Genomic DNA, 27,085 nt, shown 5'->3' on the forward strand with positions numbered 1-27,085 from the left:
CCTTCTGTCCTTGTGACCCGCCTGTTGCAGGATCCACCCGCCCGTGGGCCGTCCGTCACAATGGGGGCTGCAGGTTTCCCAGAGCAATCCCGAGCTCTCCGCTGGAGGAGAGACGGATGCTGAGCTCAGCACATGGAGGCTCAGATGAGCCAGGCCAGGAGGCACCGGCAGGGAAGGGTTTCTGCTGAGGGCGCGGCCTGGTCAGACTGGCTTCAGAGGGTGCGCCCGCTCAGGCTGGACACGAGGCAGGCGGCCAGTGGTGGCAGCGGCTAACCTCTGTCGGCACAGCGCTGGGCACCTTCCCTGCAGGGCTTACCTTAATCCGACACACCCACCCGGTAGAGCCGTCACTCCACGGGTGGGGAGACTGAGGCCCGTGAGGTTTAGTAACTTGCCCAAGGTCTCACTATTGGGAAACAGAGGTTAAAATTGTTTTTTTAAAATTGATTTTAGAGAGGAAGGGAGAGGGAGAGAGAGATAGAAACATCAATGATGAGAGAGAATCATTGATCGGCTGCCTCCTGCCGATCGAGCCCACAACCTGGGCGTGTGCCCTGGCCAGGAATCGAACCGTGACCTCCTGGTTCATAGGTTGATGCTCAACCACTGAGCCATGCGGCCGGGCACTGAGCTGAGATGTTAACCCATCTGTCGGAACTCCAGAGCGCTCTGGGAGGCTGAGTTGCTGGGACGGGACACAGATCCAGTGCGGGTCCTACAGGGCGAGACAGCAGGAGGCAGGGCCTGGCAGCTCCTAGCAGCTCAGGGCCCTAAACCGCTTGGCCCAGCACCACCGCAGGCGGGGGTGCAGGGATGGTGGGACGATTTGCTCACCAGGAAGGACTCTACCTCTGGCCTGAGGTGTCCTGAGCAGTATCCAGGGAGCACGGGACAAGGCTGTGAGCGAGACTGCGGCTGCTCCTGTGAGATTTCTCCCTGTCAGGCCCTAAAGAGTGACTGTCCTAAGGACCAGGGATTGACACCGATCATGGATTTACCCTGCCTGGCCCTTTGCCTGAAGTCTCCCATGTACTTTTCAAAACAATCTTCAAGGTGGTGGGAAGCTCTGCTCCATTTTGCAGATGAGAAAACTGAGGGTCCAGGAGGGGAAGTAACTTGCCAAGGACACGTGGCTAATAACGGGTCGCAGGGCCGGCACAGTGCAACATGAAAATGCTGGGTTCCCATTCAGAAAATTAAGAATTTCATGTCAGCAGCAGCAGAACATAAATCCAAATACGGGCTGTCCTGAGCACAGGCGCCCTGCACACGTCCTGTGCTGGCATCTGAACCCAGGTCTACAGCCTCCCGAACCTGTTCTTCAAGTTCTTTAGCCACACCCCACTCCCTCCTTAACGATATGCCTCAGATCCCTCTTTACACTCTGGTTCTTCCCCCTCCTCCCCTTCCCTTCCTCCTCCCCCTTCTCCTCCTCCCTCTCCCCCCATCCCTCTGCCAGCAAGCTGCAGACCCACCCTCCCTGTCCAGGGGAAGAATTGGGGGCTTACTTGGAGCTCAAAGGAACTTTAGAAGAGAGAAGACCAAGGCTGAGAGAGAGGCGGGAACTGCCAAGGTTACACAGCTGGTGAGGGCCCAGGCCCCAGACCTCCCAGCCTGGCTCTATCCCCTGGGCTTTGGGAGAGAGACCTAAGGCAAGGCCATCCGTTCCAGACAGCTGGGAACCCTGGGAGCTGGGAGCCCGCTTCAAGGGCAGAGCCCCAATCACATGGCAGTAGAATCCCCCCCACACCCCCCGCCAACACACACCCCTTTTAAAGCCTTAACAAGACTCCTGGGGCTGGAATCTGACCCCAGAGCTTGAGTCTCACGGCACAGCAGAAGGATGGGCCAGATCAGGCCTGCGGCCCAGAATTCCAACCCCCACTGCCCTGCAGCCCCACATGCCCCCACGAGGACACGGCCAGCCGTCCCCGGCAGTAAGTGATGCGGAGGATGCAGAGTGAGTCTGTGGAGCCAGGCAAGACGGCCAGCTGTGTGACCTTAGGGAACCTGCATGACCACTCTGAGTCTCTGTTTCCTGAAACACAACGGGAGGTACAATCACCCAACATTAAATGAGATAATCCACATGGAACGTTTAGCATCGCCTCTTTAAAAATTAACGTGTGTGCGTGTGCAGAAGACAGCCTCGAAGGGGGTGAATAAGCTTTGCAGGCCTTATCCTAGGGGCAGGGCATGAGGGGAAACATCTATAATCGTAACTCTTTGAGGTGAGCCAGCAGCACAGAGCCTGACACGCAGCAGGCACTCAGTCAGCCTTAGTTTTGTTCTCTGCCCCTCCCGTCTCTCTCCCTCCAGAAAGGCACCGTGGCAGTGACCCGCTGGCAAGCACCCTTTCCTGAAAGAGCGTTTTGACAGAGGCAGGGGCTGAAGCCCATGAGCCCTGTTGCTGGGGTTGGCTGCCAAAGGTGGTTTCGGGGAAGGGTGGGGAGTGTGTGGCGCCTGGGGGCTGGGGGCTGAGTGGGTGCGGGGCAGACAGCGTGGCCTATTTATTCTGCTGGGAGTTTGCTGAGACCGGACAATGCTTAGGTCCCCTCAGCCCTCCACGGGGGTAGACTCTCCGAGATCTGTCCCTTCCCCGCCCTCCCAGCCTGGGTGCAGGAGGAGCCAAGTCCCAGGGCCCAGGAAGCGGTGCTGTGTGAGACCCCCAGCCTGGCTCCTACCCCCTCATCCCTGCTCTGCACCAGGGAGAGTCTCAGCAAGGACCACTGGTTCTGCTTCCAAAATCGCTCAGATCCATCCACTGGCCCACGCTGGCCCAAAGCCCCATCCCTCCTGCATGTACCAGGGCAGCACCCTTCCCTCCTGCTCGCCCAGCTGCTCTGTCCCCTGCAGGCCATTCTCCACCCAGCAGCCAGAGTTCTCCTTAAAGGGCAGCCCAGCCGTAACCGGTTTGGCTCAGTGGATGGAGCATCGGCCTGCGGACCGAGAGGTCCCAGGTTCGATTCTGGTCAAGGGCATGTACCTTGGTTGCGGGCACATTCCTAGTGGGAGGTATGCAGGAGGCAGCTGATCAATGTTTCTCTCTCATCGATATTTCTAACTCTCGATCCCTCTCCCTTCCTCTCTGTAAAAAAAAATGAATAAAATAGATTAAAAAAAAAAAAAGTGCAGCCCCATCTCCCCATTTCCCTGCCTAAAGCCAGGGCAATGCAGGTAAATAATCAACCACCTTACCGCCCAGAGCACAGAGCCATGATTTGTGGCGCATGCCATTTTCCATGGTGTAAATGTTCCCACAGTGGCTGATTTCAAGCTACTAATCTTGCAAAAGATTTAAGAGGTGGCTTTTCTCGCCCTCCAAGTCTCAGCTCAGATGCCACCACCTCAGAGTGGCCTCCCTGACCACCCCAAATCTCCCTGACTCCAGCTTACTCTTGGCTTCACCTGTCCTGGTTGAGTTCTATGTCAGCACTCATTACTCCAGATTGCCTCACTCCTACTGGGATGTGATCTCCCCGAGGGTGAGGACTGGGACTAAATAGTCCGTCCCTGCTGGACACACAGCAGGCGCTCGGTAGATGTATGGGTACAGGCAGAGCTTTGGGTTTGAGTCATAGCTCCCCCAGTAACCATCTGCATAACCATCAGTAAGTCAATCTCTTTGAGCCTCAGTTTCCTCATCTGTAAGCTGGGGACAATAGTGGCCAGGTGATCAAGCCGTGAGGAGCTAAAGAGGACATATGTAAGTGCTCAGTACAGTGTCTATTATTACTAGGGCCTCAGAAAAAGAGAGTTTGCATCTACTCAGCGACAGGCAGCTCATTCCCTCCCAAGATAGCCATGCTCACCCCTGGGCCACTCTGACGGCTAGGACATCTGCCCTCCTTATGTTGAGTCCAAATATGTCTCCTTGTGCAGTGTTCCTCTTTCAGTCCTGCTTCCCCACATGGAGTCTCTTGCTAGGATACCTACTTATTAATGCCAGACCGATAGAGTCATATTTCAGCATGGCAGTGATACTGAAGGCGGGTGACCTCCCTCAGCAGCTCCTCTCATCATGAGCTGTCTGGCCTGGGGCGAGCCCCTGAACCTCACTCGCTGAGCCTCAGTTTCTTCCTCTGTGAAATGGGGTTAACAATAGTACCTACCTCATAAATAGTCATGGGATTAAATTAGCTAATATTTACAGACACACTTAGCACCTGGCCCATACCGTGGTAAGTGCTGAAAAAAGTTCCTATTATTCCTATTCTGCCTGGTGCAGGTCCACTCCCGGCCCAACCTTTGTGCCATTTTCCCGTCCCCAGTTGTTTCTACTCAAGGCCATGCCCTGTCCTGAACACTCGCTAGCCGAGCTGGAAAAAGGGCCAGTCTGTCTGGGTCGCCGACCCACATTCACCCCCAGTGCTCAGAGGGTCACTCAGCACTTTCCAAAGTCTCCAGGGAATTACCTGACCCTGGTGGCCACTTCATCCATCGGGCTTGATGGGCAAGGCCCCCAACCCCTGGGACATTAGCTACCCGAGCAGAGGCTGAGAGTTCCCAGCGGGGGTGACTTCTGCCAGCTCCCTGGGTGGCCTGGACCCAGGCCTCTCTTTATTATCGTTGTTTTAGGGAGTCCTGATGTTCTTAAAAATGCTGGCGGTTGCCGAAACCGGTTTGGCTCAGTGGATAGAGCGTCGGCCTGCGGACTCAAGGGTCCCAGGTTCGATTCCGGTCAGGGGCATGTGCCTTGGTTGCGGGCACATCCCCAGTAGGGTGGTGTGCAGGAGGCAGCTGATCGATGTTTCTCTCTCATGGATGTTTCTGACTCTCTATCTCTCTCTTCCTCTCTGTAAAAAATCAATGAAATATATTTTTAAAAAAATGCTGGCGGTTGTGGGGTGAAGGCAGCCAAGGACCAGCAGAAGCAGCAGTGAGGGAAGGAGAGAACCAGCAGGGCGTGGTGTCCCGCGAGCCGGGAATGGGGGTCGGGGTGGACCAATTCCTAGCCCGGCCCCAAGGCCTCCGGCTGGGCCTGGGACTATGGGTAGCATCATACCCGTGATGATGCCACCTCTCACGGCAAAAGGGATTCTGCGGATGTCATTAAGGCTCCGATCCGTGGACTGTGAGACACGGAGACCTCCCGCGTGGTCTGAGCTACTCCCAGGACCCCTGGAGGCAAAGCATCTTCTCTGGCTGGTAGCAGCACAAGCCTGAGAGATTCGCGTGTGAGCGGGCTTCAGGTGAGGGAGGCTGGGGTGGAGGCTCATGAGGCAAAGACCCCAGAGGTCTCCGAGCATGGTCTCCGGCCAATGGTCAGCGAGAAAACGGGACCTCCGTCCTGCGGCTGCAGGAACTGACCTCGGCCAGCAACCTGAACAGGCTTCCGGAGGCTCCGGGTGAGAGCGGGTCTTGGCTTCAGCCTCAGGAGACCCTGCGAAGAGCAGCCAGCCGAGCCCCCCTGGACTCCTGACCCGGAGCACCTGGGCTGGGGCAGGGAGCACCTTACGAGACGAGCTAAGAATTGGGGGCTGGATCGCGGGGGGTCTAGGGGCCCAGTTGGCATGAGGAGCAAGGTCAAGGTGCACTTCAAGGCCATCATCATTGGGCCGGAGGAAAGGAAAGAGTATGTGGGCGCCTCTGAATATTCAGAAACCGGGGGAGAAGAAAGAGCCTGTCTCACCGCCTCCTCGGGCAGCCGTGGGGGATGCTCACGTAGGTACAACCCACCACGTCTCATCGAAAGGTCAGCGGTTTCAGACAACGGTGCCTGCGCTTCCCACGTCCAGATCAAGTGCATCGCAAAGACGTTCAAGGCCACTTGATCGTTTCCAGACCCAACCTTGTCTTTCTTGTACCTTTTTTCCATTTGATGTAAAGCTGTGAATCGGGGAAGGAGGGTATGTCCCCTCATGGTAACTTCAGATGGCCCCGTGTACCTTTGCTCACTTTCTCGCCTCTGTAAGCCTCTCGCTTCCCCACAGCAGAGCACGGCTGCCCAGTGGCTCGCGGCTCTGCTCTGGGGCTGCAGTCCTCAGATTGGCCCCAAGTAGAAATCTAGTCTTTTCGGAGATTCAGGTCCCTCCCGCTGACAGACCCGCCCCAAGTCCAAGGAGTAGCCCAGAGCCAGGAGAATGTTTGCATCCACATGAAATCCCCAGGCCTTCCTTGGAGGGTCAGCCACAGGCCCGGCTGCACAGGCTGAGCACCCGTAGCTCCTGGCCACATGGCAGCACCCTACACTGAGCAGCATTTGCCATGGGTGGGGGGAGGCATGGGACTGGGCAGCTGGTACCGTGACCTTGACCGGCTGCCCTGTACTGGGTGTCATCATGAGTTAATTCTCATGTAAGTACAGTCTGTGCTTCCAGTCTGTGCCTGAGGCTGCCAAGCCCTCTGACCTGGGAGCAGGGTGTCTGGCCTTGGCCTAGGTCAGGGGACTGGCTGTCCCTTTTTGAGGACAGTCTGTCTGACTCCCAAGGTCTGTGACAGCTGTCAAGACTGAGTGCCTCTCCATGGGGCCCGGCCTTCCCCGGTGGGTGCCATTCACCCCTGGGCCCATCTGGACTCGCGCCGCCCTTGTCTAACCACCACCTCTCACGTAGACCCTGCACGTGGCAGTTCACCCAATCTGTTTGCAGTGGCATCTCATGGAGGAGCAGGCACCCCCCCCCCCCCCCCCCCCCCGCCAATCCTGCACTCAGACACCCCTGTTTCCACGCTCTGCTGTTTCTGTCAAGGAGCTTGCATTTTCATTTGGCACCAGGCCCCGCACACTTTTAGGCGATCTTGGTCTTATCTTCCGGGGCCAGTGAGCATACCCACTTCACAGATGAGAACCCGGGGGTCCCCAGGGTAGGGACTCCGGCACCAGCACAGAGCCTGGTGAGATGCTCAGTGAATGTAGCTACGAAGGAACTTGCCTCCCGAGGCTGGGGGTTGGGGGGAGTCCTCTCTGATTTTCAGAACCCGCCCCTCCTGTTTTCCCACAAAGCAGCCGTGGCACCAGGTGTCCCTTCCTGGGCCCCCCAGGAGGGCTGGCAGCGACTGTATCTCAGCTGTGCCCCCAGGGCCCAGCGAGGGGCAGGGCCACGGATTTGGTGGGCACCCGGGGAGTGTCGCTAAGTGAGCAGAGAGGAGACTGAGCCTGGGCGAGGAGGTGGCTTTCTTGCTCAAGGTCTCTAGTCAAGAAGCTCCAGACCTGGGCTCCAGCTCAGGCCCGCGGGCTCTGAGCCATGCCGCTCTCTCCGGCCCTGTGACCCCGCTTCAGGGCGGTAGGCTGGGCGCTGACCCCTACCCTACCCCTGCAGGGGACCAATTGAGAGAGGGAACTGAGTGTCCCTGCACATTCGCTGCGTGTAGCAGACACTGTGAGTGTCCGCTCAGGTCCCCCACCCTGCCACGCGGATCACACCTCCAGCTTCCACCTGCCTGCACCTGCTAGTCCGGCCCAGGCTTCCTTTGCCACGGGAGAGACCACAGGGCCAGGGAATGACACCCCCCAGGAGCAGCCCTCCACCACCGCCAGATGAGGGTGTAATACCCAGCTCCCCACTCCTTTCACGGGGTGACTCTGAGGCTCCGTGCCACCCTGGCTCCCAGGGCCCTGAGGTTTAGGCTTCCGCTGCCCCGTGTAGCTGGCCTGAGAAACGCCCTTGGTTGGCTGACTTCCCTCTGCTGCCTCCCTGCCCTTCTCCTCTGCCACGAAAGGCGGGGTCTCCCCCAATCCGCAGCGGGCACCCCAATCCTTGTTGCAGCGCCTGCTCCTGGGCCAGGAACCCAAACCAAGAATCAGGGCCTCATTCCTTTGGGGCTCCCAGCAGTTCCCTTCTCCGGGGGCCTCCTCCAGAACCTTCCAGAGTGCTGCTGTTTCAGGGCAGGAGGCACTGCTTCCCGAGGACAGAGCTGGGTGCGTTCCTCCGCGGCCTGAAGTCAGAAGTGGCCAGGTGACCACGTGCGAGTCAGGTCACACGAGCCCAACGTCTACCGCTCCCCAGCCTGGCCGATGGGACTTCCCCTTGTGCCCTGTCCGTGCTGTTTCCTCTCCCACCGCAGTGCAGGTGGACATGGTGAAGCCGCGCAATGATCAGATGGCAGATGATCATCGCCTTGAATCATCGCTGCGGGGAGAGCCATTGGCCAGTGAAGAAGACCGGCTGTGTGCACATTTTCAAGAGAGAGAAAGAAATGACTGTGCTTGAGCCATTGCTGCTCTGAGACTTGTTACAGCAGCAAAGCCTTACTAATTCAGGAGGCAAGAGGCCGGGCCTCTGAGGAGGGCAGTCCTGACCCTGTTACGTGGTGTCTGTGTCCATCAGCAGCTCCTGCGTTAATCTCACTGCCGACCACCTTAGAGGAATGACTGTCCCTGTTTTGTGGATGAAGAAACTGAGGCCCAGAGTCGCATGGCTAGGAGGCGGCAGAAAAGGAATTCAATCTGACTCCAAACCCCGTTCACGGCTCGCAGGAGGCTCCAGGCCCCTCCTGAGCCCTCTCACCAAATGTCCTTGTCCTGGTTGTCCAGACCTCAAAGTTGATGCTGAGAATCCTGCCACATCATTGCCAATAGCCAGGCCTTTTCATGAGAGCAGGGACCTGGGATACCTCTGCCCACGACCTGGAGGGCATTTTTTTTAAAATATTATTACTATTATTATTTTAAAAAAATATATGTTTATTGATTTCAAAGAGGAAAGGAGAGGTAGAGAGAGAAACATCAATGATGAGAATCATTGATTGGCTGCCTCCTGCAAGCCCCCTACTGGGGATTGAGCCTGCAATGTGGACATGTGCCCTTGACTGGAATCGAACCCGGGACCCTTCAGTTCACAGGCTGATGCTCTATCCACTGAGCCAAACTGACCAGGGCCCAGGGGACATTTTCAGGGCCGATGCCTGGCAACTGGGGCGATGTCTCAGTCAATCGCATCTCATTGTCAGGCTGTGTTCCTGTCCGCAGGAAGCGCCCGCTGCCCTGACGTGAGAAGGAAGCGGCGCCTTGCTCCCTCTCCGTGTGGCGCATTAGTGTCGTCAAACCCCCCGAGTCCTCTAGTCAGGGTTGGCTGGAAGCGCCCCAGGACCTGGAGACACATTAGTGCACCATCCGAGGGCCCTGCAAAGGCGTACCAGAATTAGAAAGAAAAACACAGGATTCCCAGGGGGACCCAGACACCCTCGCCAGACAGGCAAGAGACTTCCTGGGTCAGAAACCAGACCACTGGGCACTGCAGCCCGGAGATAATCTCCAGGCCCCAACAGTCCTGCTCTGGGACCTGCAGACCAACAGACACCTGATCCCCGGGCCAGGGCCAGGCATTGCTGCTAATTATAGGCCCAGAGGGGCCAGCCGACCAGCCAAGAAGGGCCATAAAAGAGGCCAGCATCAACCAGAAAAGTCAGTTCTTATCCCAGGAGCCCAGGGGCTGGCAGTGCCCAGAGCTGCAGGGCACCACCCCCAGGCACAGCCCTGGCTGCTGGCAGGCCCGGTGTGTGTCCGGGTCACACGCCCTGGCAGGCCAGGCCAGGCGCTATGACAGTGCAGTTTGGAGCTGATGCCGGTGAGCGTCGATGGCATCAGAAAAATTGGGTGCTCACCGGCATCAGCTCCAAACTGCACTGTCGTAGCGGAAGGAAGGAAAGGAAAGAGCAGCGAGAGAGAAAGAAATGTAAAATCCAAGCCCTGTATTCACAGATCGAACTTGGAAATACATCTTACAGTCTCTGAGCCTCCGTCACCTTAGCCGTGAGGCAGAGGTGGCCACCTCGGCCCTCAGGAGGGTGAGAGACAGCGCACGCCCTCACCTGCCTCACCCCAGGGACACCTCGTGCCAGGCATCCCCAAGGGGCTCCCAGACGGTCAGCCTCACGGCTGTACAAGCCACGTGTGTGCATGTGTGAGAGAGTGTCCACATGCACCAAGGTCAGCAGCAAACACGTATGTTAACTGAATTCTGCCCAACGGCCCGTTACTTGGAAATGACCTGATGGGAGGTTGAACACCAGGACTCAGACACTCTTCCAAAATCATTATTACTCCGTTTTTAATTTCTGGTTTTGAAAATGTTTACGTAGGTTTGATTTGAATTCCAGTTGATTTACAATTAGAGTTTGTAATCCCTGAGAACAAAGATATGTGGGTGCAGCCACGTATTGCTGCTCAGTCTGGCTTCCGAGGCACTCCGAGCTTGGCGGGGCCTATATTCTTTACAGCTCCACAATGCAGCCTCTTCCTTCTTTTCTTGGGAAACAATTTGCATAGAACTTTCCAGAAGGGCCAAGGCAGGCATCCGGGTGGCTAGGCCCAAGCTCCGGGTGGCTAGGCCCAAGCTCTTGTTAATGTGTCAGGTGCCTCTTTGGTGCACACACATACACCAAAAAGAAATGGAGATCTTTTTAGATTTCAACAGTTACTTAATATTTTATGACTCATTTATTTGCCAACTGTCCTGCCAACTGTTAGATTATAATCCTCTCTTTTCCTGAGTTAAAGAAGGCAAGCTATGCGCGTGCAGCGTGCATGTGATCTGAGCATCACTGGTGCGCATGTGCCTGTGTGTGTGTGCATGCACGCGTGTATACGTCTGAATGCTCCAGCTTCCAGCAGGGGCTGGGCCCTAGCAGGGCTGAGACCTGCCAGGCTCCCCCACCCCTTTCCTGCTTAATGGAGAAATTCCAACCTTCATGGTGACCACCGAGGCTGTTCCCTCCGCTTTGCTGAAATCATGGCTGTTTTTCCCTCTGCCCGTGACCTTCAGGGCTGATTTACCAGCCTTGTTCAATGAGCCATCCCTGTAATAGTCACAAGGCATTGAAATCCTAACACCTGGCCCTCCGGATAACAGCTATTCCTGAAATCCACAGCCACCCTCTGGGATGGAAGGAGAGTTCAGCTCCTCCCCACCTCTACCCCCTCCTTTCCCCTTCCCTCCTCCGCTCAGCACAGACCTCCTTCTACTCCCACAGGCTTCCTCCCACTACATACCACCCTGCAAGCTGGGCTTTCTCCATGGACATTTAGACATTAATTCTATGTTGGGGGGGTGGTGTCTCATGTATCAAAGGTGCCGGACGTTGGGGGCCATTTAGCGCCGGGGGTCTTGATCTGGCATCTAGAAGGGTTCAGGAAACCTGGAGAAGGGGCTGTGCGTAAATTAAATAAGAATCCAGAGACAAAACATAATTTTGAAAGGCATTTGGGGCCGGGGGTGGGGGGGGGGGGGGGCGGGGCAGAGGAGCCTGGCTGAAGAAACCAAGTTCTCCTTATCTCAGGACCCTTTGCTTTTTATTAACACAATTTGTCCTAAGGCAAGGTGGAGATATACACATCAAAGGGTAGGGTTAGGTACAGAATCCATTGTCAGATTGGGGAATTGCCTTCGGTTGTTCAGGTGTTTGGCCAACAGGAGGCAATAACATGTAGATTAAGATGCCCTGAGCTGTCTGGCAGCAAGCAATCATCCTTTTCAGGTTTGGGGAAATGCCTTTAGCCATCCCAGCAGGCAATAACATATGTGGCTCAGCCCTGTTGAGTCCCCAAGTTCCATCAACCTTTTGATGAAACTCTTGCAATTATGACATGCTGGAATTGGCTTCCGGCAGAAGGATATTTAGGAGCATCCCTACCCTCTACCTACTAGATGCCAGGAGCACTACCCCACCCTCATTTGTGGCTATCAAAAAAATGTCTCCAAGGGGAGAAACCAAGATGGCGACATAGGTAAACACCTGAAATTGCTGCCTCGCACAACCACTTCAAAACTACAACTAAAGGACAAAATGGACATCATCCAGAACCACAGGAAGGCTGGCTGAGTGGAAATTCTACAACTAAAAGGAAAGAGAAAAGCACACTGAGACTCAGAGGAGGTGCGGAAGTAAAGTGTAGAGGTACGAAGGCGTGCGTGGAAAGGGCTGACAACTGAGGACGTGGTTGTCTTTCTCAATTGGGAGGGAGACACAAGCTCCTGACTGCTCTGAACTCCAGTTCCGTGTGAGACTCTGGGGACCCAGACTCATATAGGGAGAAACTGGACTGTCTGGCATCAGGTGGAACTCGAGGGCAGCTTTCTTTCAGAGGTGCTTGCAGTGACTACCAAGGGACACTGAGACCCGGGGGCCTCTTAAGGCTAATGGTCAGCCATTGCTGTTTGCTTCGCCCTATTGATTCCCTGAGACCCTTCCCCACCCAAGCTGTGTGCAGAGGCTTTTGCATATGAATGGCCTGGCCCTTTGCAATCTAAAATTACCTAACAAACTGCAGCTGGGTCAGAGAGACCCAGAACATCCAAAAGAAGGCCCAAGGCCCCAAAGCAGCTTGCATGCTTCACAGCTGGGCCTCATCTGGGCACCTCCAAACCCCAAACAAAGAAGAGGAATCTGCAGATCTCTCCATAGCTCCTGCTGGGTGGCCTCAGGCAGAGGCTAAATTAGCATCTCCTTAGAGATCCAAGAGCCAGTGTACCCAGTGGTCAGAGTGGGACCATCCAGATTACAACTCCTCAGATCCATAAGGGACACACTCAGGGGGCAGACTCAGTGAGCACCAAAGCCCCACTGAAGCAAGTCTTGCCTCATAAGGGTGTCTCTAGCACAGAAGTTCTCCCATCATAGACACAGCTGATCCTCACAGCCAATTGGCCTGGAGACCAATTCCTCCCAGTGATACCAACAACAATCAAGGCTTAACTACAACAAGACTGTGCACACAGCCCACAAAGGGGCGCACCAAGAGTGTCCACCTCGGGTAACTGGGGAGGCTGAGCCACTGGGCCCTATAGGACACCTAGCACACAAAACCACTCTATCAACACAGGGAAGCAGCCAAAATGTGGAGACAAAGAAACAGGTCACAAATGAAAGAAATGGAGGAAAGCAAACAACTGGATATAGAGTTCAAAACCACGGTTATAAGGTTTTTAAAGAATTTTCTAGAAACCACCGATAAATTTAGTGAGACCCTAGAGGATATGAAAAAGGACCAACTAGAAATTAAGCATATACTGACTGAAATAAAGAATAATATACAGAGATCCAACAGCAGACTAGAGGATCGTAAGAATCAAGTCAAAGATTTGAAATACGAAGAAGCAAAAAACACCCAACCGGAAAAGCAAAAAGCAAAAAGAATCCAAAAAGTTGAAGATAGTGTAAGGAGCCTCTGGGACAACTTCAGGCGTACCAACATCCAAATTATGGGGGTGCCAGAAGAGACAGAGCAAGATATTGAAAACCTATCTGAAGAAATAATGACAGAAAACTTCCCCCACCTGGTGAAAGAAATAGACTTACAAGTCCAAGAAGTGCAGAGAACCCCAAACAATAGGAATCCAAAGAGGACCACACCAAGACACATCATAATTAAAATGCCAAGAGCAAAAGACAAAGAGAGAATATTAAAAGCAGCAAGAGAGCCGAAACCGGTTTGGCTCAGTGGATAGAGCGTAGGCCTGCGGATTGAAAGGTCCCAGGTTTGATTCCGGTCAAGGGCATGTACCTTGGTTGCAGGCACATCCCCAGTGGGGGGGGTGGTGCAGGAGGCAGCTGATTGATGTTTCTCTCTCATCGATGTTTCTAACTCTCTATCCCTCTCCCTTCCTCTCTGTAAAAAATCAATAAAATATATTAATTAAAAAAAAAAGCAGCAAGAGAAAAACAGTTAGTTACCTACAAGGGAGTACCCATACGACTGTCAGCTGATTTCTCAACAGAAACTATGCAGGCCAGAAGGGAGTGGCAAGAAATATTCAAAGTGATGAACAGCAAGAACCTACAACCAAGATTACTCTACCCATTCAGAATTGAAGGTCAGATAAAGAGCTTCACAGATAAGAAAAAGCTAAAGGAGTTCATCACAGCCAAACCAGTATTACATGAAATGCTGAAAGGTATTCTTTAAGAAGAGGAAGATGAAGAAAAAGGTAAAGATAAAAATTATGAACAACAAATACATATCTATCAACAAGTGAATTTAAAAATCAAGTGAATAAAAAATCTGATGAACAGAATAAACTGTTGAATATAATAGAATCAGGGGCATAGAAAGGGAGTGGACTGACAATTCTTGGGGGGAAAGGGTTGGTGGGGTGCAGGAAGAGATTGGACAAAAATCGTACACCTATGGATGAGGACAATGGGGGGGGGCGGTAAGGACAGAGGGTGGGGTGGGAACCGGGTGGAGGGGAGGTATGGGGGGTGGAAAAAGAGGAACAACTGTAATAATCTGAACAATAAAGATTTATAAAAAAAAAGTGAGATGTAACAATAAAAAAAATACAAAAACATGTCTCCAAGAATTGTCAACTGTCTCCGGGGGAAATTGTTTTCAGTTAAGAATCATTGTTTCCAACCAGCCATCAGCCCCTTCATCTCCATCAGGATGTTTAAGGTAATAACAACTTCTACCATTTATAAGTCTTCACTCTAATATATTTATATAATATACATTAGTTATTGCAACCTTCCTATGAGACAGGGGTACTGTCATTTCTCCCCTGCACCTCAAGGCTCAGAGAGGTTAAGTAAATTGTCTAAGGTCACACAGCTATCAAGTGGTGGAGCTGGCAGATGACTCCAGTCTGGGCTCTTAGCCACTGGGCTCTGGAGGGACATCTGGGGGCAGTCACCTTACCAGCAAGTCTGTGCTGGGCGTGACCCCAGCTTATCCTATTGGAATGGGGGAGGCACAATGACATTGACACCCAAATGCCCGTGCTTATAGTCTCAAGCTGTTCATCAGGGCTATGGTCTATTGCAAACCACAACCTCTCCAGCCCCAAGCATTTCTGGGAGTCTCCAGGGGCAGCAGGCATCTTACACGTGCCCATGAGGAAGTCCAGCCTGCCTTCCGGGCTGCGGTGGGGTTCCTGCCAACTGCCCCAGCACCTTGGGATTTAGAGTCTACGGCGTGAGGCGGTGATCAACCACTAAGGTCACACTGTAAGCTGGGCGGGGGCTATGGAGAAACACCGAGGGGGTTTCCGAACGCCGTGGCTCAGCGAAGCCTTGCAGAGCTCCCCAGCTCCATTTCCCCGCCGGCAGAAGCAGGTGACCCGGGGACCCTCCAGTCCTGACAGTCTGTGTGGGACAGCCCCTCCGGTTCTGGGTGGGACAGAGGCTGTGTGGGTGGAGGTGTGGCCACCACTGCGTTCAGGCAAGTCCCCACGGGCCTGGGCTCCTCCACCAGGGTGAGGACGCCTCCCTCACAGGGTGGCCGTGCAGGAGCCTGGGTCCCAGGGGGGCTGGTAAACCAGGGCGTCTGCCCACTCCTTCCCACCCTGCTCCATCCCCCCAATGCCCGGCACTGCTCCACATCCAGACCTTGGCCCTCCCCACCAGAGCAAGCCAGGGCCTTGCCCGGAGTGCCAGGCCTGGCTGACACCTCTGCAATGTCACGTCACCGGCTGCTTTGGATTCCCCGAGGAGCACGGCCGAGGTGGAAGCTGAAGCCTGAGAGCAGCCAGACGCCCTTCAGCTGGCAGCCGCCTCCCAGGTGCCAAATGGGTGACAGCTGGTATCTGGAGCAGCGACTTCGCTCTCTGTGCGCCCAGTCTCCAGAGTGGCTGGGCCAGTGACTGCATTTCCGAGGCCTCTGCCTTCTCCTCCCACTGCCCCCAGCTCTGTCTGATGGCGAGGGGCTCCCAGCAGGATGTGCAGTATCGCCATGTCCGGTGGCTGATCCCCGGGAAGGAGGGGGGTCTTGCGTGAGAGAGGACCTTTCCACAGCTCTGCTCTCACCGTGTCTATGTTCATGCAAAGCCCGCTCCAGCAGCTAACTCGGGCATGTGGGCCACTCAAGGTTTAACTTTGCTCCCGAGTCCCTAAGGGTGACTCAGGCGCGGTAAGATCAAGCCACAGAGGGGCCAAGTGACCCTGCCAGCCCACAAATCCAGCAGCCTCCAGGTCGGATCAGCCCAGGCCAGCAGCCTCCAGGTCAGATCAGCTCAGGCCCCTGGACGCCTGGCCCGCCTGACCCACAGGAGGTGCTGCCTCCGCTCTATGGCCCCTGCAGGTGGCAGGTGGGCAGGAAGTGGTCCTACAGATGCGTGTCTCCCGAGTGCTGGGCCTTGTGTGGACTGTTTGAGTCCTGGGGTCTCAATGAACCCCTTAACAGCCATGGGAGAGATGTCACTCCCCCATCTCAGAAGATGAAACTGAGATTCAGGGGTGCAGGACTATGGCCGGGTTCGAAGCAAGCAGGGCAGGACTGGGGTTGTCTGACAGCAGTGCCCGTGCTGGGAGCAGGACGAGGTGGTGCTAACTGTGAGTGCATGTGGGTGCTCCCACAGGGAAGATGTTGTCTGCACAGGGCTGGCCAAGCATGCCCCCAGCACGTCCCCACCAGGCCCAGGACACCTCCCGGGGCAAGACACACGTTGGAGAAACTCCGGGCTCCCAGACAGACAGCTCTGGGGCCCCTGGGCTCTGCTGCAGTCGGCTCCTTTCTCCGGGGCTGTAGGCCCGAGTGCAGCCCGAGGATCTCACTCCGTGCCTGGGGCGGGATATCTCAGTGCTACCAGTCAAGGATGGTTGGAGATCCCCTCCAGGGGGTGTGGCATTTAGAGCACGAGACTGAGATGTTGGCTGAGGCTCGGCCATGTCCTTCTGTCCTGCTGCTCCACCCTGGCCGCTCTTGTCTCTTCAGTCATGAGCCAGGAAGGACCCGGCCAGCTGCAAAGAGCCCAAGGTCCCACGATGGAATTTGCACCTTGGATCTGCTAATGTGGATGAAAACCCTGATAAGACCTACTGTCCCCCCCTTTCCAGGCGTGTGGGGTGTTAAGAGAATGGGGCCAGAGTCAGGGAGCCTTGGCCAGTCTCCAGGGGCCCTGGTGGTGACCCCTCAGCCCAGTGGTGTGACCCCACACCTAGGGTGTCATAAGGCATGAGACTGGCCTGCCCTCTCCCATCAGAGGGGTGAAGGCTACCCCTCACTCTGCTCTCTGTGTATGGAAACACCCTTCTCTCTCTGGAGTTTGCCTTGGCCCCCTGAGCTGGGAGGGTGAGCGGGGTGGTTTCTGAATGTTCCAGAAGAAAGATGATGTCAGTTGACCACACCCCAAAGGGCCCAGGGCCCATTTTAAAGAAAGGAAGGGGGATGGGGCCTCTGTCTTCCCTCCCCACCCCCACTGTCCGCTGCCTGTCCTTCCCCCACACTGCCAGCGTGAGGATCAGTATGTTGTCTGTTCCCCTTCATCCCTTGCGACCAAAATAAACTGATATCAAGAGGCAGCCAGGGATGAGGGCCAGGATGCCGAGGCTGCAGGCCCGCTCATTTCAGCAGGTGATCCGTTTCTGGGTCAGAGCGGTCCCGGCACTTGGCACTGACCCACATCCCAGCTCCCTCCACCCCACTCCACCCCCTTTCACTGTGACAAGGTGTCACTGTCATGAGGAAACTGTGCAGAGTCTGGCTCCCCTTCTGGGCCCTACTAGGTGTGGGGCTCAGCGAACTGCCTCACAGCGCGAGCACACGTGCGCACACACACACACACACACACACACACACACACACGCACACACACCACTGTAATTCGTAGGAATTCATATGAAATTAAACATGGAGGGAAGCAGACAGGGCCACAGCCCTCCCAATTCAGACCCAGGAGCTGTGTGGCTTGAAGGTGAACACATCCATCCAACAGGTAGTTAATGAACACCTACTACGTGCCAGGCACTGTTGTAGGTACTGACAGACAGCAGTGCACAGATGGGAGACACAGACGATAAACTCATCACAAATAAACATGTAACAGGTAAAGGGGGCTAGAGAGGGAGGGGTGGGGGAAGGCTCAGTTAGGATTGGGGGAGCAGAGCCCTCCTGGGGCCACGTGTGAATCCTGGGGGCTTCCCCTTGGGGGTCACATCCTTCTTCTTGCTCCCTAGCAGGTCGACCAGTTGTTTGGTTTCTGCCTCTGCATCAATCCCTCCTTTACCCTTTTCTGTCCCCATAAAAACCCTCCCCAGAGGCCTGTTCCACAGGACTACCTTGGGGGCCTGTACAGAGTTGGGGACCCTGGAAAGGCCCCAGAGGTCATGGAGGCCAAGGCGTCCCAGGTGCTCGGCGTAACTTGTCATCTGGGACATGCATGGAGCGACCACTCATGTGCCCCCAGACGGACAACAGGAGAAAAGATGGAAAACACCAGGTGTTGGTGGGGACATGGGGCACCTGGGACTCTTCCACGTGGCTGATGGGCACGAAGTTTGCGGCAGCTTTGGACAATTGCCCGCAGTGTCACTAAAGTTGAGCAAACCTGCCGTGTGCCCCAGCAAGGCCTATCTCAGGTGTTTACCCAACGGAAGACAGGTACCTGGATGTTCACAACTGCCCCAACGGGGAACTACCCCAAAGCCCACCAACAGTAGAATAAATGACGTGGAATACTACGCAGCAACGAGAAGGAGCACTCCATAGCTACTTGAAACAGTACCCGTGAATGTCACAATATACTGCGGAATGAAAGGAGACACAGGCACGCTCCCATTCGTATGAAGTCCGGAACAACCTGTGTTGCTCAGAACCACCACCCCGGCAGGAAGTGTTGGGTGGTGGGGTTGAGACGAGGGCAGGAGCTAAAGGGGGGGCACTGGGGTGCTGGTAATATTCTGTTAGATTTACATGCTGGGTGTGCTCAGTTGGTGAAAACGGATTGAGCCGTACACATAGACGTGTGCACTTTTCTGTGGGTGGGGGTAGGTTTCACGTCAATAAAACGTTTTAAATCGTCAGTGTTGTTCGGGCCTTGACTCCGGATGAATGGAATCAGAATCTCTGGGTGGAGGCGGGTGTTTTAACATACAGCCAGGGCTGGGGACTGCCAGCTTCGCCCAACCTGTTCACGGTGGAGGTGAGCAGCCTGTGACGCCAACCGAGGGGCCAGCCTGTCCTTGCCTCGGGCTCCGTGGGCCTGCGCCTGCAGCACCAAGCCTCCCAGCTGGGCTGAGTTAAGGGCCAGGGAAAAGCACGTAGTCACCAGTTTGTGTTTGTACCCTTGTGGGGCCCCCTGTCCTGCCCCAACATCTGGACTTCCTGTTACGTGGCGGATAGAGTTGCCGAGAAAGCACTGGTTTTGTGTCACCATCACTGGTGCATCGTGGGACCTTGGAATCCTCCCCAACCTCTCTGAGCCTCAGTTTCCTTATCTGTGAAGTGGGGCGATGATAGTACTTGCTGGGAAGGCTGTGAATGCAGCAGGACGGTGTTGTCACCTATGAGTCCAAGTGTGCCTGACCAGCCCCCACCTCTGCTGCCCACCCCCCAGTGCGCTTCGTGTTCCCTGGGATTCTTCGCCCACAATATGGGTTCTTGATCTGCAAAAGCTGAGTCCAGGCACAAGTCAACAAGATTGGGAGGGTGGGTTTCCCCAGTTCTTTCCATTTTAAGAGGGTTGTCTGGGCTGGGAGGGAGAGGCAAGGCAGAGGGCCACCTCCGAAGGCCACACCTGGGGAGGCGTCTGCGACGGGGAGCAGAGGGACCTGTGTTCCCAGCGGGAAGCCCATAGAGGCAGCAGGACCCCAGGGGTGCAGTCCAGGGAGCCCACGAGAGCGCCTTACTGCCGAGGACCATTCCCAAACAGTAAAGAGAATCGAACAGCCCCTCTCTGCCCTTCTCTCGGCGCCCCACCATGACACAGGATCTGAGAGGGGCTGAGCTTGAGTTAACCTTGAGGGGCAGCCCAGACACTGGCCCGGGGGGCGGGGGGCAGTCCCCGCTGGAGAGAGACACAGTTCAGCAGGAGCTGGAGTAGCCGGGAGACAGCCTGGGACAGACCCTGTCCTCAGCACCAGGTCAGACCCCCAGAACCTTGGCCTGATGCCAGGGAACCATGTATTCACGGAGATTTACTTTCAGGTGGAATATTCCACGTGAGTGTCAAGGCATCCTGAATTCTCCTGAGTTTGAGTTACTAAGAAATCATTTACTAGTAAGTCCATGAGAAATCATAAATCCAGTATCCTCCCAGGGGAATGGGCCTGCGAAATGGAAATTGTTTGCCATGGAGAGGAAAGCCATGGAGAGGAATGGGCCGAGTGTATATTTCAGCCCACCTGCTTCGCGGACTGAGATCGGATGCACTTGTGGGCGTGTAAGCGCCTGGAACGCCTCCTGCACGCTCCTGGGTCTCCCGGGTGCTCGATGCACGTGGCTGTGTGTGGTCTTTGCTACCTGACACCGACAGGGGGTGCCATTGGCTCCCTTGCACACCAGGGGTCTTCTTTCCTCGCCTGGAGGAGGGGCCCCTTCTGCTGGGTGCCTCTGCCCGGGGCTGGCCCAATGCTTGGCTTATTCCCCTGTCCTTTGTGGCTCCAGCCTCATTGCACAGCCTCCGGGGGCTGGAACCCTGGAACCTGCAAATGTCAGCCTCTGCTGTTTGCTATCCCCTCTCCCCCCGGCGATTTCTGCAAAGGCCATTTACACTGAATCCCTTCATCCTTGTCTCCCTCCCTCCTCTCTCATTCTGCCCATCTTCCTTCCAGCCTTCCCTCCATTCCCCCTTTCCTCTCTAAGTAGCTCTCAGTCTCCCTTCTTTCTCTCTCTTCTCCACCCTCCCTGTCTCCCCCACTTCCTTTTATTTCACTTCCCTCCCTCCCTCCTTTCCCATTCTCCTCCCTCTCCCCCAACTCTCCCTCTCCCTCTCCCTCTCTCTTTCTTTCAATTCATGCTTTTTCTTGTTCCTTTTTCTCTTTCTTTTACTTTATTTTCTCTCCCCCCTTTCATCTCTTAAATGGTCACAATTTCTTTCTTCCTTTGTCTTCCTGTTTTTTTATAATTCTCTTTCCTTCTCTCCATTCATTCCTTATCCTCTCTCATTCCCACCCGATTCCTCTTCCTTTCTTCCATCATCTCTCTTCACGTTTCCTCTTTTTCTCCATCCTCTTTCCTCTTCTCCCCCCTCCCACCCTTCCTGTCTCCCTTGCTCTTGTCTCTTTATCTCCCAGTTCTCTCTCCATTCTCTTTTCCTGCCTCTCCATGTCTGATCCTCTGCTCCCCTCTCCCCTCTCGCTCCCTCCGGGGCAGTTCCAGAAACATACCCATATATGGCCTCCATGCCAAGGATCACAGATGATGACGTCACGTGAGGGCCCACGCTCTGAGATGCTCTCCGAAGTCAAGTCCGCAGCTGATGCGCCCTGGAGGAGCTGAAGGCAGGACCACAGCCTCCCCCGTGCAATCTCCAAACAGGAAATCTGAGATTCATAACATCTTATAGTTTGGCTTGCCATCATTGGTCATGCGGTGGGCCCGAAATAAACTCCCTGCTTAAAGGACAGCGTTTCAGAGCTGCCAGGCAGAGCAGCCAGACGCTCAGGGCCAGGGCAGAGGAGCGCGCAGGGAGCATGTGCTGAACTAAGACACTCGCAAGAAAATCCTTGTATCCCCCCTGAGCGCCCCCTGAGGCAGAGCCTAACAGGTAATGCATGCTTTCCACTTTCTCACGCACACCTCGAGCGAGGGTGTTTGGCTAGCTTGTTGGGAAGCTCCTCTAGCCACGCTACTTTCTTGCATCTTCCCCCCTCTCTCCTGTTTTTTTCTTGGGTTATGAAGTATGCCAGTGACTTTCATTTCGGATCTGGGGGACAGAGGAGCAGCCGCCTGCCTGTGCTGATCCATTCTTATGGAGGATCTCGCTCAGAATATCCGTCTGCGGTGCACTTCTAAAAATGGAAATGCGAAAGGAGTTATCAATGATGCTATTGTTGGTTTGCAGGCCTTGGGCAATCAGTGTCAGACAAGTGGCTTTCAGAAATGCTTTTATTTCGGGTGAATAGATATTTTCATGCAGGGGGGCATCGATTTTATGGAGTGTCTATGTGTGCCCAGTATTGTGGGGCAATAGCAACCAGGGTGCCAGGAAGCTGGGCCTGCAATGGCCTGGGGTTTAGGAGAGGAAATAGAATTTGGAAACAAAAACTAGGGCTCAAGGTAAAGAATGAGAAATGTTCTGTGGGAATGCAGAGATGCAGGAATACTGTGTGTGTGTGTGTGTGTGTGTGTGTGTGTGTAAGCATGAGGACACATTCAATGAGGAGGTGGTCTTTGAAAGGATGGGCGGGATGGCATCAGACAGAGGGGTGGAGAGAGGGACCTCCAGGTGGAGGGACAGCTTGGCAAAGGCAGACAAGTCCCGGTGGGTCTGGGCGCCTGTGGATAGTGCAGTGTGGCTACGGCAAAGGCCATGGAGGTCAGAAGTCGGGGTGCAGCTGGGAGGGGGAGCTGGAGGCAGGTGCAGATCCCACCAGGTCCGTCAAGAAGATGGAACAGCCCAGCCGGTGTGGCTCAGTGGTTGACTGTCGACCCATGAACCGGTCACCGGTTGGATTCCCAGTCAGGGCACATGCCCAGGTTTCGGGCTAGATCCCCAGTGGGAGGCGTACAGGAGGCAGCCAATCAATGATGTTTCTCTCATTGATGTTTCCTATCTCTCCCTTCCTCTAAAAATCAATAAAAACATATTTTGAAAAAGAAGATGGAACACATTCTAATTGCTTCTGAGCAGAGGAGGAGCAGGCGGGATCTGACCTCAGGAAGTCAAGGGAATGGACTGGAATGAGGAGGCGGGGAGGCGGCAACTGAGGGTGGACAGGTAGATGATGGAGACCTGAGGCTGGGCAGGGGCCGCGCCCCGCCCTTCCCCATGCACGGGGCAGAGGGTAGCTCAATGAAGGGAAAGCTCGTGCCTGAGGTTGGGGCCGGAGGAGTGCATAGGGGTTCCGGTAGAGCCAGCCGGGCCAGCACACCGGCCACAGCCCTGACCTTTGCCACCAGAGGCCTGGGCAGGCTGCTGGGGGCAGATGCTCCAATCGCTTCCAAAACAGTCGATGGGTCCGGACAGCTGGTGGCAGGCCTGCTTACAGCACCCCCGCCCTGAGGAGCTGGCAGAGGCCTCCACCTGGCACCACGCTAGTTTGCATCATCCATTCTTGCACAAACAGAATTTGATTCCCAGCTTCAGCACCTCCTAGCTGTCTGGCTTTACGTAAGACCCTCACCCTCTCCGAACCTCAGTTTCCACATCTGGAAAATGGGAGTGACAATTACCTCTAACTCATGATGCTTTGAGTGCCTCTCGGGGGAGGGGGTATCCTCGTCCTCCTCCCCCCATATAATCCACCCCTGGAGACCTTACAGTGGATAACAACACAATGAACACCCGTGAGCACTCGCCGGGCACTTGCTGTGAGCCAGGCACTGAGTCCCGTGCTTGTGGCCATTTTTCTCAGTGACTCTTCTCAAGGGCATTGTGAGTGAGAGGTGATTGCCACTCCCATTTTCCAGATGTGGAAACTGAGGTTCCGGGAGGTTAAGGGTCTTGTGTAAAACCAGCCAGCGAGGAGGTGCTGATGCTGGGAATCCAGTCCTGGCCTCTTGGTCTCTCAGCCTCCAGTGCCCACCTTCCAAGCCCTGGCCTCCTGCAGCCGCCCAGGGGGACTGACACAGCAGTAAAAGGACCTGTCCCTGGCGCAGGCAGGGGTCATACGATGCCTGTATAGCAAGGACAGGCCAGACCCAAGAGAGCCTTCCCAGAGGAGGCACCGAAATCTCCTTCCGCTCCAGGCTGCCTGGAGGAGGCAGCGGTCACAGGACTGGTTTGCACTGTGCCTTCTCCCCCTGAGCACCTGCTCTTGGACTAACTAACGCCCAGGGACGTAAGGGAAGTTGCTAAGAGCCTTGCGGTCGAGGGGACTGTAGGGGGGTTGAGGGTGGTGATGGAAAAGTAAAAGTGGCTCCTTACCTGCCTGAACTTTCTAAAGAAGAGGACACCCAAAGGAGGGGTGGGGAAATCAGGAAAGCAGAGAGAGGAAGGAAATGATCTAAACGTGGCTCTCAACTTTCCTCATGCCACGACCCTTTAACACAGCTCCTCATGTTGTGGTGACCCCCAACCATAAGATTACTTTCGTTGCTACTTCATAACTGTAATTTTGCTACTGTTATGAATTGTAATGTAAATATCTGGGTTTTCTGATGGTCTTAGGTGATCCTGCTAGCGGTTCTCAACCTGTCTAAATAAAGGCAGGAAAGGCGGGGGGTTGGGGGGGCGCGGGGAGGGGGGGGAGAAAGGAGAAAGATCTTAGATGACTTTGCTGTGATCCCGATGAAAAGATTTGTAGCCAGCCCTGTGGTTGGGCCCCAGGGAGGGAGTGGGGGAGCAGTCTTGGGAGGGCACCCCTACCTGCCCGCCCCCCTGAGCCTTCCCACTCTGCCTGCAGCCTGGGACTGGAGCTTCCAGAACCCTCTGCGGCTCAGGGGCCTCGGTGAGGGGCCATGTTCTCCTGGTGCCCAGAACAGGGCTGGGCAAGCTGCCCTTGGGCTGTGGAGGGCGGGGGCAGCGCTGTTGGAAGCTCAGGCTGGACTGGCAAGCCCCGCCACGCCTCACTCCCATCCAGGCCGTGGGCACAGATGGCAGAGCCTGGCTCCCCCTGAGCCCTGGGCAGAAGCTGGGTCAGGGGCCTGCAATCCTGGGTCCAGACCTGCGTGTGGCCGGCCCCCACTGATGGGCCTGGAGCTGCAGGAGGGCAGGAGATGGGCCAGGAGAGGCGCGGGAGGGGCGGCTATGCGGGGCCAGACCCTCAGGGCCCGGCGGGAGAGAAGTGTCCTCCACTTGGGAGGCGAAGGTGAAGGTGGCCCAGGGACCTGCAGACTCAACAGCTTGGGTCCCAAAGAAATAAGATGGAAAGGTGACATTCTTTGAGGCTTTTCTTAGCTGGTACTCATGGCACCTCCATTTCAGATGGAGCCTTAGATCGACCTTCCCCCCTTTCCCACCTCCCCCCGTCCCCAGGGGCACAGAGTGTCTGGGGGCGTGGGAGTGGGAGCAAAGCCAGCTTTGACAGGTTCATATCACTGGCCATCACCGCCCACCTGGGTGACCTTGGGCTGGTCATGCCCCTTCTCTGGGCCTCGGCGTCCCCTCCAGCCACCAGGGAGAAGAGCCTGGGTGTGGGGTCAGCTGAGGCCTGCAGCCCTGAGCAGATTCCCTGGGAACATCAGCAACCCTGGCCCAAGCCCGGAGGCCTAGGTCCCAGCGCCTGGGGAGCCAGAGCTTTCACCAGCATCAAAGTCTGGGATTAGTGATGCGGGAGGAGCTCTCAGCATCTTTAGAGTCTGGACAATAGGCTTAAACTGCCAGCAGCTGCGAAGCCCCGGACACCAGCAGTGAGGCCTGCCAGCACCGCCCCATGGCAAAGGCCCACCTGCGGCTTTGACCGGCCCCTGTGTGTGGGGGTCAAACGAGGTGGCCTGGACTCCGCTCTCCCAGGGCTGGCTCATCCCTTAGCCGGAGCAGCAGCTTCCAGAGTAACTAACCCCTGGCCACTGCCCAACTCTCACTGTCAGAGGGTCTGACGAAAAGAGGGGCAGGCAGGCCTGACTCCATCCACTCTGCCCCTTACAATCTGGGCCTCAGTCTCCCCATCTGGCCAATGGGAAGAAGCTTACCCCCATGCCCACCCCAGGGAACGGAGAAGGTCAAACGGTGCATTTCATGAACGTGGCCAGAAACAGTGCAGGGACCCACGAGCACCCGCTGTATTTGTGGTTTAGGTTCGAAAGCAACAGGATCAGGGAGGGAGCGAGCACTTGAGTGGTTACTCCCATGAACCTTCCAGCTAGAAGTGCTTCCTCAGAGTTCGCAGGACCCTTCTGGAAAGGGGAGGGGGCAGCAGATCAGAAAGATGAGCTTCGTCATAAACTTACTGGGCATTTCAAGGGCCAAGGACCCTCCCAGGCCAATGCCCCACTTCCTCGTGTACCCCAGGCGAGCCCAAGCGCCAGTTGTTAGGACTGCCTTCGAGTAAGGGTCGTGTGATGTTTGGAAGCCCTGAAACTTTGGGGATAGGCAGATAGATAGAGAGATGATAGATAATTTTATATAAATGGAGCCTCAGAGGTTTCCCGACTCTGTAGGGAGACAGGCCCATAGCAGGCAGTTGGAGCAACAGAATGTGAGTGGTGCCCTTGGAGGCATCTCAGGATGCCTCAGCCATCAAATCAGGAGGGCTTCCTGGTGGAGGAGATGCATGAACTGCGTCTGGAAGGATGACTGGCCAGGTGACGAGGCAGGGAAGGGAAGGGAAGGGAAGGAAAAGGAAGGGAAGGGAAGGGAAGGGAAGGGAAGGGAAGGGAAGGGAAGGGAAGGGAAGGGAAGGGGAGGGGAGGGGAGGGGAAGGGAAGAGAGGTAAGCAGCGGTATTGGCTCCATCTATAAACAGCCTAAGAGGGGAAGGGTGGCTTAGATCAGCCTGTGTGCAGTCAACTTGCAGGAGTGACCCAGACTCACACTCCTGACCCAAGTCCCTGGCTGAGGGGGAGCTCGGGGTCCGGAGGATGGCTGCCAGGCCCTTCTTGCCCCCGCCCTCCCAGCCATGTTCCATGCCCCTCCATTTTTTATAAGATGCCCAGGGAGCCACTCTTCCCGTTGTAGCCTCCAAACCGTCACAGAGTTCCCACCTCCCTGGTGCCAGGCCCCACTACCAGTTCCCTGGCTGTCAGTGAGCCTGGATGTGTGGGGAGGGGAAGGAACTGGGTGCAGGAAGGACCACTTTTTCAAATGCTGTTATTTAATCTTCACCACAGCTCTGCCAGGGCCCATATTTCTGTGCCCATTTCACAGATGTAGAGACTGAGGCCCGACTTAAAAGAGCACTGTTCTGAGTGTTTTTTGGCGTTAACTCAGGGAACCCTGTCACAGCCCTGTTACCCCTGTTTTGCAGAGGCCAGCTGGGACAGGTGGGGGCTCTCCTGGAGCCATTGGTTGGGGTGCTCTGAAGGAGGCAAAAGAGGTGGCCCCCGTTTTGCTTGGTGCAATCTGGATGTGGACTGGCGGCCTGGAGCACCGCTCCCTCTGCAGGCCTTGAAGGGCAAAGCCCACGGCACTCCCGCTTTCCCTGGGAAAGGCTATTTTTTGTTGCAACTAGCCTTCCAGAGGGTCCCTTGAGACTGCTGGCCTCTCTCCAGGACGCAGGCCTGGAACTTGGCCCAGCCCCAGGCAGAGGCCTCAGAAATCAAGCTGGGCAGCATGAAGACGAGGGGAAACTGAGGCCACAGGAGGAGGAAGGCAGCATCTCTGACCCAGCCCCACCCTCACCCTGCCATGACATAGGTACTCTCATTGTGCCCATTTTACAGATGGAGAAAC

The 27,085-nt window shown here is 55.5% G+C and overlaps 1 protein-coding gene across 1 annotated transcript in view; it reads left to right on the forward strand.

The window, feature by feature from the left end:
- Positions 1–21,278: 21,278 nt before the first annotated feature.
- ASB2 (ankyrin repeat and SOCS box containing 2) overlaps positions 21,279–27,085 on the forward strand; it is a 35,569-nt gene continuing 29,762 nt past the window's right edge. Inside the window, exon 1 of the mRNA XM_008159934.3 lies at positions 21,279–21,359. The gene's annotated coding sequence lies outside the window, so the exon portion shown is untranslated. The remainder of the gene's footprint in view (positions 21,360–27,085) is intronic.

This window comes from Eptesicus fuscus, chromosome 5 (assembly GCF_027574615.1).
Source record: "Eptesicus fuscus isolate TK198812 chromosome 5, DD_ASM_mEF_20220401, whole genome shotgun sequence".
Lineage (NCBI taxonomy): Eukaryota > Metazoa > Chordata > Mammalia > Chiroptera > Vespertilionidae > Eptesicus > Eptesicus fuscus.